The 13,354-nt window shown below is 40.7% G+C and overlaps 1 protein-coding gene across 1 annotated transcript in view; it reads right to left on the bottom strand.

Moving 5' to 3' along the window:
- ARPP21 (cAMP regulated phosphoprotein 21kDa) overlaps positions 1-12,825 on the bottom strand; it is a 302,410-nt gene extending 289,585 nt beyond the window's left edge. The window contains exon 1 of the mRNA XM_014941747.1: positions 12,763-12,825. The gene's annotated coding sequence lies outside the window, so the exon portion shown is untranslated. The remainder of the gene's footprint in view (positions 1-12,762) is intronic.
- Positions 12,826-13,354: the final 529 nt, after the last annotated feature.

Raw genomic sequence — 13,354 nt, 5'->3', positions numbered from 1 at the left:
TTAGAATAATTAACTCATAATTACACTGTTGTGCTGATTTGTTTTTGTTCTAACTACAAAAAAGAAGTCCAATAAATTCTACTTCATCAAGTTATTTTTTAACACTTTTTTTTTAAAAAAAAAGGAAAAGCTTTTGAAGTGTGCAATTAAATGCCATTTGAAAAAAGGAAGGAAGATTATTGCTCAAACCAAAGAGACGAGCCCAAACAAATATCCCCTGTATCAGGCTAAGAAACTGTGGATGTCTGCTCAATTGGGACTGGTCTATTTTTACAAGGCATTGCACTCTAGGAGACATCTCGCTTTCTTCTGTGTAGCCCTGACAAGAAAATACACTCCTAAACATGTGCTTCTGTGTCCAGTTTTGGGCCCCTCACTACAAAAAAGACCTTGAGGGGCTGGAGCGGGTCTAGAGAAGGGCAAGGGAGCTGGTGAGGGGTCTGGAGCACAAGTCTTGTGAGGAGAGGCTGAGGGAGCTGGGGGTGTTGAGCCTGGAGAAAAGGAGGCTGAGGGGAGACCTTCTGGCTCTCTCCAACTCCCTGAAAGGAGGGTGTAGCCAGGGGGGGGTCAGTCTCTTCTCCCAAGGAACAGGCCATGGGACAAGAGGAAATGGCCTCAAGTTGCCCCAGGGGAGGTTCAGATTGGAGATCAGGAAAAACGTTTCCATGGAAAGGGTTCTTAAGCCTTGGCCTGGGCTGCCCAGGGCAGTGGTTGAGGCCCCATCCCTGGAGGGATTTAACAGCCGGGTTGACCTAGTGCTTAGAGACATGGTTTGGTGATGGTTTTGATCAGAGTGAGGTTGATGGTTGGACTAGATGATCTGAAAGGTCCCTTCCAACCTGGACAATTCCATGATTCTAACGCAGAACTGGAAACCTGTCATGCAACTGAACTTCACAAAGCCCGAAACACTGCTTCTGAAGAGGTGAGATTCCCCACATGCTTAAGTGGAAAACTGCTGCTCTGGATGACCTCTGCCAGTGCAGATTCTCAAGTGTCTATTTTTGATGAGAAGAGGGAAGCGTGTGGCTCCAGCCCACCTCAGCTCAATCACACGCCGCATCTTTGGGCAACGCAGCAGCAGATCTGTTGAGCAGCTTTCTGCTGAGGGAGCAGGAAGGCAAACCAGCTGTGCCCCACGCCATTGCCTCTCTTGGTTGGAGAAACCCAGGCTGCTCCTCCTGTTGAGAGTCCCCCGCTGAGGTCAAAGCTGCCCAGGGCTAAGGATGGAGATCCACTCAGGCACCGATCTCGACAGAGAAACCGCTCATGTGCAAGAACAAACGGTTTTAAATCTGCTCGTGAACCTGAGAGAGGTTACCCCTGGGCCCTGCAGTGATTTGACAGCGTGTACTATATGCATAATGTATGTGACTAGCATAGACACAGGGATGATGCAGTATACAAATGAGTACTGGAATGGAAAAGGCATGCACCGGTTTGACTCGTCTAAATTAAAAACACAGCGAAGCCATTGCTGAACAAGGCAATACACCGAGCTCCCTCGGCAACAACGCAGAGGTGCACCATCTAGGACAACAGCTAGTGCCACCAACGTCTCTGAAATACAAGGGGAACAAGCCTGGGAGGAAAAAAAAAATAAAAATCATCGCCGTCCTTGCTAGCAAGACCCAAAAGGAACAGCAATATTACAGGATAAGGCTGGTGGCTACTGGCAGAGTGAATATTACAGGATAAGGCTGGTGGCTACTGGTAATCAGCCCCCCAAAAGTCCTACACTGGCCACAGATAACACCAGCCTGGATTTCATTATTACATCTGGTTTTGTTACTTCTTTTAATACCTTGCTGTTGTCCTGGTTATGTTATTCATGGTAGCATATATTGTTAATTATCATTCTTATTATTGCTACTATTATTACTACTGTAATTATTATTATTATCATTATCATAAACCTCCATAGCCCCTGCAAATATTCACGTTGGCCAAATGCCTACTTTAAGAAACACATTTAGGGAAAGCTGAATCTGAATCATTGGTAAATTTTGGTTTTTTAATATTCCTCATATGTAGCTTAAAATATGGAATTCTTTTACCTCCAGTCAGCCTCTTCGTTGGATATTTTATATCATCTACAGGCTACTCACTCACCTAGGCTGCATTTTCCAGCACTGTGTCAAATTTTACCTGATGTGAGGAGTTTAAGGAATGGGAAAAAAGAAGACTTGAAAGGAAACTGCTCAAGACACCAGTTGAATAGTATATGAAAGATAGTCTTATGCGTACAGTGGGACAAGTTTGCAGATTTCAGTTTTTGCTGAAGCTAATAGACCTGTACTAGAAGGTAACAATGTCTTACTAGATGCAGAGATTTCAAGAGGAGCTTTAATTTTCCAAAGAACCTATCCTAGCTAACTTGTTTCCAGGATTTGAGAGCTGATTGCTCCAGAAGATAAAAAAAAAACCACAAGAAAATAGATGCTGTATCATGGGAATTTATGATATCTTTAGCAGACATGGCACATTTTAAAAGTTGCTCCATAATGCAGTCATTTTTATTTCAGCTATTCCTCCCCACTTTTCAATTATTAAAGTTTAATGCACAGAATTCCTTGAGGACTTTCACATTTATTAACAAAGCATTTTATGTGCTAACAGAAAATCCCAAAATTAGGAGAAATCATTTACAAGGAGACAACAGCTGTTCCAGCATTAAAACTTTAATTGGCACCCCCTAACAGATCGTTGGGTATTTCAGTCATCCTCTTAAGGATGGGATAATCCTTATATTATTCAGAAAGAGAACAATTTGTAAGAAGAGGATTGCGCATTAGCAGAGATTGAGTGTGTATGTAGATGCAAATACATGTCTGTCCAAAATAGATGGTGCCCTGAGCAGCCACTGTGAGTCAGGAACCTGAATTCTGTCAGTCACCTGTGATTTTAGACAAGCCATTTCTCTAATTTGCTTCCCTACTCACTTCTTGCCAGTAAATCTTCCAAGTTCTTCAGAAACATGGTCGTATCTCACTACCCCTCCTATTAAACAGAGCCTTCAGCTACCTTGGTAACGACATTAATAAAAATAACAGATATCACTTGTTAACACACACGAATGTGAGAAGGTGATTCCTTGTGTGCTACGTAAAAGGAAGAGAAAGATAATTTCTGCTGAATATCTACGCTTTCTGAATCAACACCAAAGCAACATAAATCAGCTCTGACAATGCATCCCTCATTCAAATTCTTCAATTCATAAACATTTTTTTTAAGAATTAGGTTAGTGTCTGTGAGGCAGAGAAGACCATTGAAGAAATTATTAGTGGACTGGCTCAATGGCACATTTGGGGAAAAAAAAAAGATAAAATGAACAGAGTGATTGGTACAGTAAATTACCTCCATATTTTAACATCCATTCATCTAAACCTTGCACCACTGGTATGAAACTGAAAACTATTGGCGTGCTTCTCCTCAGAGATTTTTTCCATCTCTGAACAACATCGTCAACAAAGTTTTTTTCTGTTTTCCTTCATTCCCAAGCAGCCTAAATAAAACAGTAACGGAGAATCACGGAGAAGATGATTAAAAGTGGTATTTAAAAAAATGCCTTGGGATGGGATTTCATTTCATAAGCAGCAGCTTAAGTGTTTTGTTGATCTTGGGTCTTAGAGGAAGCTTTGTTCCAATGGTAGGAAATACATAATGGTTTCACAGCTTACCCACACTAACAACCAAGTATATCAAATGCTTTCTTCATACCATAATTAAGAAAATACTTCCTAATATTTGGCTTTGAATATTATGTGGGAAACAGAAAGCAAAGCAATGATTATTTGCAGAAGAGTAATTCAACTATTTTCAACTCTTTCAATTCACTTCAAATTTAAGAATGAAAAAAGCCAACAAACTATTATTCAATTAAGATTTCAAATGGTTGATTCTGAAAAAGATGAGACAGTAAAGATGAAACAGTGGTTAAAAAAATATATACATTTGCAAAAACTTATTGTTGCCTTGCTTTCACAGGCAACCCTCCTATTAACTTTGGTGGTGATGTATCATTATTGCATGTTTTTCTCTGCTCACAGCTAGTCTCCAGCTTCTGGCCAAAGCAGATGCCCCAATTCTGTTGCAAGCATAAATGCCAAGGACCTGAAGTATATGTGCACGAATATGGACCTAAATTTAGCTCTAAAGACAGATCTACACTGAGGAACCTTTCACTCCACAGAGAGCTTGTAACGAGCTCCACTGTACCTCTTGGAAGCCTAGGCTGAGTAAAGGAAAATCCTCCTTAAATTCTACCTTTGTGAGGTGTACACAGTTGCATGAGACACTCAGCTCAGATTTTTCAATATCTATCAGCTTCTAAAAAATAAAATGTCTGGATTATGACAACTGATCCTTACAACCGTCATACCTGAATTCAGCAACTCATGTGTACCTTGATGCAAAAGGAGGTCTTTCATCCAAAGAACATCATTACAAATGACTGATACCTGTTGTTCTGCATTGTTAAGGAGGTGCTGCAGAAAAATTTGTATTTAGTGTCACTCTCACAGCTACTACTCGGCTTTGCATTTCAGCAGCAGAAAAAAATCCATCAAGAATTGCTCAGAGGGGAAAGCTGACAAGAAAGGGAAAGGTACATCAAAACGTGAGTGACAATCCTATTGACTTAGCCTCAATCACTCTTAAAATACTGTATTAGATATACATGCATGCAGTAGTGTTCGTACTTCCATACGATAAGAAAACCAGACAGAACAGATAAATTTTCAGTTTAGACACAGAACAAATGAAATTGTAAAAGTCTGTACTGTACAAAAGCATAGTGCTCCAAAACTAGTATTCAGCACGCATGGGAATCAAGACTGCAGACCACAGATTATAACAAGGTTTCGCCTTCCTTTCTATATGCATCTATATACATCGTGTAGTCCACCCTCAGTATTATTTTAACAGCCTGGATAACATAACTATACTGTCTCACATGGATGCCGTAACCACATGACTTGAAGCTCATCTACTTGCAGAACATTTTAAATCACATATGCTCCCTGCTTGAGGCAACACTGACAGTCCCTCTCGTGCTCATCCCTGCCAGGTCAAAGTAGGAAAGAGTAAGAAGCAAGGTTTTGGGGTTCAGAGGCGTTGGGGTAGGGCTGCAGCACTGTTTCACATTTACTCGACGGGGAGCCAAGGAACTGGACAGTTGCACGCCAAAGCTGGCAGAGGTATTAATGAAAATAATGTGGATTTAACACATAAATTCACACAGTGGAAAGACTTACTTGCTGGATCCCCAATATGAATAAATGCCAGAGAAGAAGTAATCTAAATGGTTATTAGCATAATTTGAGTGCTGAGTGCTGTTCTGCTCCAGCTACAAATGTGATTGAGACATATGCTTGCTCTGATGGAGGAAATTAGCAGAGGATTACCTCTTTCCCTAAGAAGATTAAACTAAAAAGAAAAAATAATTTGCTTTCCATTGCAGTGCTATACTATCTACCATTAAAAGAAAACAGACTACTTTAAAAAGGACCATCAGTTTAATGGAAAGATTATTCTGACAGTTGCCAGCTTTACAGCCTGTTTAGTCACGTAAGGCAAGCCCATGTAAGAAGCAACAGCAGAAGCTGTTGCCTTAGTCCAGACAGCAGAAACATAAAGAATTTGTAATGAAATAATGAAATGAAACCAGGAGATCAGGAGTTTGTTCGAGATTCCTGCCCTGCCAGCATTGTAGAACTATTCCATCATCCCATCCCATCCCAACAGAGGAGCCTATGCAAAACTACTGGTTATAGGAATTGAGGGAATGGACAAAAATTATCCTATTTCTTGTCCCTCTAACCCTGCCCAAGGGTTCAAGATGTTCTAGAGTTCAATATCTACGTGCTGTGATTAAAAGTTGAAGTATGAAGGAACAGGGATTATGACACAGTTACTCCTGGTATCCTCAAATCCACGTGCCACACAATAGTGTGCCAGTCAGGGGAAGGCATCCAGGCTGCATTGCCCAAATGATGCTAATGATGCTGGAGGGGGCTGTACATGCACAAGGTCGAAGGACGTGCAAGCATTAACACACATGAGCTGTGCCAGTCAGGGGAAGGCATCCAGGCTGCATTGCCCAAATGATGCTAATGATGCTGGAGGGGGCTGTACATGCACAAGGTCGAAGGACGTGCAAGCATTAACACACATGACACCTCACACATCACACCTTTCCTCATTACCTGACAAAAACCACCCAATCCACCCGCATGTGATTTTGCAGTATTCTGTTACCACTGTGGACAGAGAAAACCTAGGGATTTTGCAGGTATTTTAACTGTGTCACGAGCAGCATCTAGAGTTTTCCCCTTTTCTGCAATAGCCGTAGCTGAATAAAGATACGCAGGATCCTTGTTTCCAGGTGCTTTTTATAACCACCTAGGTGCTTTTCTTGAACAGAAAGGGTTCAATTAGAAATAACAACTAGTAAAAAAGAAAAGCCAGAGCCTAGACAGGCCTACATCCTACTGGTATCTTGTGCACAGCACTTCCCACTCTCTCATACAAGCTCTTCAAGCTGCAGAAAATAACAAGCACTTAGCACAGGAGTATACCTGTGGTCCAGTGACTCTAAGCCCACTTCCCAGCTCTCTAAGGACCACAGTTTAGAGACTACGGTAGCAGAGAATAGGTCTCATATGTACTACCTCCTTGAAGATGAGAGATTAGGATACGTCCAATTTATGATGCCCATTTATATTAATTCCTGCATCTCTGTTGAACTCAACCAGTCAACTGCACTTAACCTCAGTCTGCAGTACGAAGCAGTCATATCTAAATCAGTCGTATTACTACTGCCATGCTAAGGAAAAACATCTTCACCTCTCCTTACGCAGCTCACTCATGTGGAAACAGGATAAAAGAAAGCATTAGGAGGCGACTTGCACTGGAGCTGGTGTCTGATTCCAGGCACCCCTCTGAAAAAGCGCTGTAGAAAATAAAAAAAAAACCAAACAAACAACAAACCCCCCTAAAACCCTGCACTAAAATGAGGTTGGCAGAGCAGACTCGGGAGGCGTTGTGACTCAGACACACACGGCTGAGTCACCAGTCCCCTGTGCTTTCTCACTGCTCCTGGCTGACAGTCATTTCCCGCAGGCACAGGCTAGCTGGCAATTATTAGCCACCTCCCCTTGCCCACCCCGGACCAGATTAGCTGTGCTTCCAGCTAAGGGCAGACAGAAGGATTGATATGAGCAGGTTGAGCGTCTCACTTTGGTATTTCTGGATTATGCACGGGGAATTGGCCTTCCCTCTCAGCCTGGTTTTTTTTCAGAGACACAACCCAGAATCAAAAAAAAAAGGCAACAAAACAAAAGTCTTATCCCTGCTTCAGGAATGTAGAGATCTGGTCTTGGTAGGCAGGTGTAAGACAAATGTTTGGTTTTAATTAGTAACATTTATCAAACAAATAAATGCTTTTGAGGGGAAATGGGGGAGCTACCTTTTGCAGCAGGAAAATGTCCTCTCCTGAAGGATGGGAAGAGTACTTACATTACATCCTCAACAGCAAGGCCTTGTTTACTCATTAAATATTTTGTCTTATTCCAATTTCAGCCTTCGTACAATGAGTGTTCAGTACCTATCTTACTGGTTATCTATGTATTTTCTTAAATGTACCACTTTTTTATCTGTCACCGTGCTGTCCATGGAATGCTGGCAGATGACAGTGGCAATGCTGGAGAGCACAGGGCAGGGGATGGGCCAAGGGGGGATTGCCCTCTTCCCAAGGAAGGATTCATCACCTAAGGACAGAGTGGAGGTAAAGAGGCTCCTGAGAAAAGCAAACCATTTGCTAGAGGTGACATTTAGCAGCTCGTTCAGCCCCCAGTTTTGATTTTAACAGCCAGTTCATCCAAACACAACCAAACTGACCCTAGCAAAGCCCACGTTTTATTGCTAAAATGAGGTCTCCTCCTCCAGATTGGAGATTCAGGCTCCACAGGTGCACAAGAGAGCTGACACACTGAAGGGAGGGCAAGTGCTCAGGAATACCTATCTGGATCCAGGAAAGGAACTGCTTATATACATAGATAAAGTAAGGGCATGGATCATCACAGTTCAAAGTCCTGTCAAAGAAAAGGAGAACTGCAAGAGCACAAAGCTCTCCTGCCTGGGTGGCCCTTCTGGACGTTGCACAAGGTGCATTAGGACAAGACCGCATTGGGGAGGTGCCAGTGATTTATCTAGGGAACTTTAATCTCTGGCTATCAATCTGAAATCTTTCAGGAACAGAGAAAAAAAAAAACTTTTAAAAATTGAAGCTAAACTACCTGCAACCGTTTTGTAATTTTACACATTAAAAATAAACAATATGCAGTTAGCAATCTCATTCCCTGGACTCTTCCTGCCATGAGTTTTAGCTGACTACATTTATTTGCTTCCTGATAACATGTTCTCAGAATTGCACGGTATCACCTTTTCCAGTGCAAAACCAGACTCTGACATAAACAAATCTGATTTTTGCTTACAGAAAGGAACACTGTTAGATTTACACTATCTAAAAGAGCAGAAGTTAACTGTTCTTGTCACCTTTATCCTAAAGAGGGCTCAGAACGGGCAACAGATCTTTGCTTTTCTGATTTGATATAATAAAACTAAAGCAATTAAGCACTCATTTTCACAACACGGTAAGCAGTTTTTACACTGATTTCAGTTCTGCCAACAGGGTTGTCACCCTGACCCCATGGTGATTTCATTCTCGATCTCTCTGTTTTCTTCCTGATAATCGTCCTCACTCTTCCTTAAAAGACTCCACAACAGTGAGATTCAGGTGTCTTGGTCCACTCTGCTTGCTATGGCAAGTGCTCCCTGCAGGCTGTCTGGCCACTATGACTGTGAATACCAGAGGATTTCAAGTTACTGTGTATGGCATCTCCTCCAGCAGGTGAAAAACCCAACCCATTACTGATCCCAGCCTTTGCTGGGACTCTCAGTTCTCAACTCTGAGCACAGACTGTAGGGTGGAGAAACGCCGGGCTCGTCCTTGCATCTTGAGTGATCCCAGTGTCTGTAGCAAGAGCAACCAGAGAAAGAAGAGTCCTTCACAACGTCAGCCCCGTGCGGGACAGAACATCGTTCCATCACGCCCTGACAGCAGCTTATATGAGATGGGAAGTTACCGTGCTGGATCCCAGCCAGGAGCACGACTCCCTCTCCTCTGGAAACCAACAGGGATCTGACCATTGGCTGCTGTGGGAGCAAGAATAAACCCTTGCAGTTGCTGGGCTTGCAGTAGGGCTTCTCCGTGCCACCCGCTCTCTCTTTGCTTCCTCATTAACATCCTGTAATTGCAATGGCTTTTTCAGGCTGGTTTACACCGCCCAAGGCAAAAGAGAAAATGCCCACCTTTCCACCACGGGGTCATCTGCATAAACAATTAATGAAGAGTTGTTGCCCTCAGCTAATGTCCCGTCTGTCAAGTTGCTATAACCCAGGGCTAGTTAGATCTTCCCAACAACCATCAGTTGCTGCTAAATGCTCCAGTAGACTATTAAACTCCTGTTGGCAGGCTAAAGCATCAGACAAACATAGTGGGCTTCTTGATTAAAATACTGAAAAGACCGCATCCTGCTGTCAATAATGGTTTTGATCTCCGAAAAGAAGAAAAATACCTTGTGGCAGAAATGTAATTACAAGAGAAACACTGTACTTCCCTGGTTTAGAGCAGATGGAGAAAAGGTCAGCTATCAATTAAGCTGTAGGATAAAATATTCTCATATATAGATAAGAAAAGAATCAATGAAAATAAACTCCTTTGTATGAGAATAGATGCGTTCTCTATTTCACTTATACTGCAAGGAGATGAGCAAGCAAATGCTGAAGAAAAGTAGTTCCCTGGCCACCTTCTAATAATGTCATGATAGTATTTTAAGACAGCCCTCAAAATCTGAGACCTACATTTAAGCAAAAACCTGTCCTGCACATTTGCATTTTTTTGTTTCCGTTCAGCACCATTTCCATTTAAAATAATGAGAGATTTTTCCTGGCAGAAATAGTATTTTCTTGAGATTCCATTATTAAGCCTGCCATTTCACATTTAAAGTTCGATGTTAGCAGATAGAGCTGGGTCAAAGAGAGAGAAACTCCTTATGATGAAGATTAATTAGTGGAATGAGTACGTACCAAGCTGAACAATTCCAACAGAACTATATATTTTAATAAAATGTCATTAAAATAAACAGTAGCTAGTTTAGTTACGCTCTCATCAAAACAGTCTTTAATAGTAATTATTCTTGAACTAGTATTTTTGAAAGACCATATTACAGAAGAAAAGGAAGGGTGTTTACTTTCTTTATCTGCTCTGTATATGTGAAGTTTTCGTGCTGAAAGTTTTCATGCTGAAATATGGCCTCTGCCTTAGACATATCCAAGTCCATTTAGGAAATAAATTAGCATGGTAAAAGTACACTTCATCTTTACTCATTAATGAACTATTCAAAGAAAAATAATTTTTATTTACTTCTGAAATACTCCTGAGTATATGAATTACATTTCCAAGTATTTTTAACAGATGTGCTGGGCATCTTCTCCATTATAAACATGTATGTACAGCATGAGTCATGCAGAAACAAAAAATAATAATTCATTTTCTCCAGTGTTTACCAGCTCCCTTTTGTTGTGCATAGAAATTTATCCTTTTGAGTCTATTACAAAAATTATATTAAAAGTAATCACAAGTCATCCTGTTTAAAGTTTAAGGAATTAATGCCTCAGTTTATTATTGATGAATGATAGTTTAACCTAAAAAATTAAGAGAATACGTTTACTTGAAGTGCCCATGAACTTGTCTCCAAATTCTACCCTATTTATTTCCTTCAGTTCTCTCCCAATCTATTTCTCTCATGTGTCCAAACAATGGCTAAGACTCAGAAATATGCCAGTGTCAAGCACAAATGACCGGTGTGCACACACAGGGGCAAACTACTTTGTGTCACATAAGCTACGATACCTCCACCAGCAAAGGTCAATGACAGGTATTTCTCAAGGGGAAAAAAAAAAACAAAAAAGACCAAAACAAGTCTACCCTTTGAGGACATTAATTTATTTCCTATTTCTGATTGCTCTGTGAGCTAGATCTAATTCAGACCTTAACTTATAGCTGGGCTCTATTTGTTTAGAAAGAAAGCCTCTTTCCTTTCCCTGCTTTCAGTAGGATATTAATTGTTGTCAAAACATCAGACTTGCAGAAGATCATTTTGCTGTTGCCTATGCCATGATTCAATAAGCTTGTAAGCTTTTGCTGATTTAATTTCACACATGCCAATCACTTTCAAAATTTTGACTCAAGAAGTTAAAAACCCTAGTCCATCAATGCCTGCAAGCTGCTGAGGAGTCACCTTGCAGCTTCTACATGGTACATCCAATGCTCAGCAGACTTCTGCTCATTCTAAATAAGCATTTAGAGACCAGGCAGGACAAATGGACCTTATAAAGTGTACATCCCTGAAAAGGATCTGAAGGAGTGACATATATGAAAAGATAAACCCCTGATATTTCCATTTCCAAGATTTTTTTTTAGTGTAAATAAGATAATCTATTTTCTTTTCTTTACTGCTAAAACCCAGAAGTTTAGTTTTGGGCTCTTTCCTCCCAAATGCACCCCTCTTTACACTGTATAAAGAGCAATCAGCTTTTAAAATGGTGTTAAACACCATAAGCTTTGACCTTCTCTGCATTTCACTCCATCCTTTCCAACTACCGCTCAGTTCCTTCACAAAACACTAGTGAATTAGATCCAATGCCTACTACCCACTAAACTTTTAAAAAATGTTCACTGCTAAATCTATCAGTAAATCCATTTTCAAAGCTATCTCCTAGCTTCCATAAGTTCAAGTTTAACACTTTGAGACAAATCCACATATAGAAGATTGAGTGCACGCCACATTATAGGTGCCACTTATATTTATACTGCACAGGTGAATAATAGGTTGACTTACTTCATACACTATATTTATACTGAACATTTGAAAACAGTCATGTCAATTGCCCAAATACCAGATCTCTAAATCACAGTGCCACCAATGGAATCCTGAAAGTATAGCTCAGGTAGCTCCAATTTTTAAATCACAGAACCAATATAACATAAAATGTAAATAACTTTCATCAGGGATTAAAAAGATGTTTATAATAAGAACAGCAACATCTGAAACATTTTGTGTAGCATTTTTTCCTGGCACAAATTAATGGCATTTATTTTATACAGTTCTACCACTCATGATAGACCAGGGCAGTTTACAAAGCCGCATCTATCATTATTGTTTGGATCAGTTATTCTTTGATGACTTAAGTGCCTTGGTTTGTGTTTGCTTCTGAGCAGATGGAGAGTGAATTCTGATTTTGGCAATTAGCAGATGGGTCACCTAACATAATTTTTAGTTCGTTAATATATTAGGTTTTGTAAAATAGAGGTGTAACGAACTATTTTACGTATAATTATTAATAATTGTAACTATTACTTCACGAGTAGGCAAGCTGCATAACTGTTATGTACCCAGGAAAGGGGCACACTCAGCTCTGGTGGTATAAAGCTATTGCTTTACTCAGAAGAGAAAGAATCTCATAAGGGTAGCAAATGCCAGTTTGCTCCTTCTACAACAGCTCTGTATTCGAAGATATAAACATATTTTAAAGAGGGGCTTATTTCTGTCATTCTCGGATGAGAAAGTTGCACTTTAGATGGCGCAGGAGTTGACAGCTCAGCCCTGAGAAGGGAGGAAGATACATCTTTCCACTTACCATTTTTATTCCTTCCTCTACCTTTACCTTCCTTCAACTCCGCTTTGTCCAAGGCAGGCTGCTGTGCGTTTCCCCACCCTGCAGGGGTAAAAAAAAAAAAAAAAGGGAAAAAGAACCCCCAAAATGGTGAAAATCTACAAATTATCCCATAACTTGCCAAAGCAGCATTACATTTTCTTCCAGAGCTGGGGACTATATAGAAAATGAGAAAGAATCAGCCATTCCCAAGTAACTATATCATAATTTATTATCGCATCCATTCCTCAATGGTTAATGCAGGTCAGGGTAATTTAGACATCTTGAAGCAGCTCTAAATTACTCTTTGGCCCTCGATCATTCTTTATAGCACCTCGGACTATAGCACAAGGTCACTTTTTTCCTCACTTCCATAGGTGATCTGACAGCTGAGGATGTTGAAGCAAATCTCCAGGAAGGGTCAGGAACTCTCAGCATCACAGAGGAAAAGCAATTCAGAGGTGATCAGAGAGAGCAGGGGAGTCTCTGAATCAGGGTGGTGGTTTTGCCTGTTAAAAAGATGAATTTAGTCCCTGACAACCAGAAAATGTCCTTCAGTTTGGGTTATTTCTTAGGG

The sequence above is a fragment of the Calidris pugnax genome, unplaced genomic scaffold (genome assembly GCF_001431845.1).
Source record: "Calidris pugnax isolate Ruff unplaced genomic scaffold, ASM143184v1 scaffold23, whole genome shotgun sequence".
NCBI classification, from domain to species: domain Eukaryota; kingdom Metazoa; phylum Chordata; class Aves; order Charadriiformes; family Scolopacidae; genus Calidris; species Calidris pugnax.
Note: the sequence above shows the minus strand (reverse complement) of the source record. Positions and strands in the feature narration are given on the sequence as shown.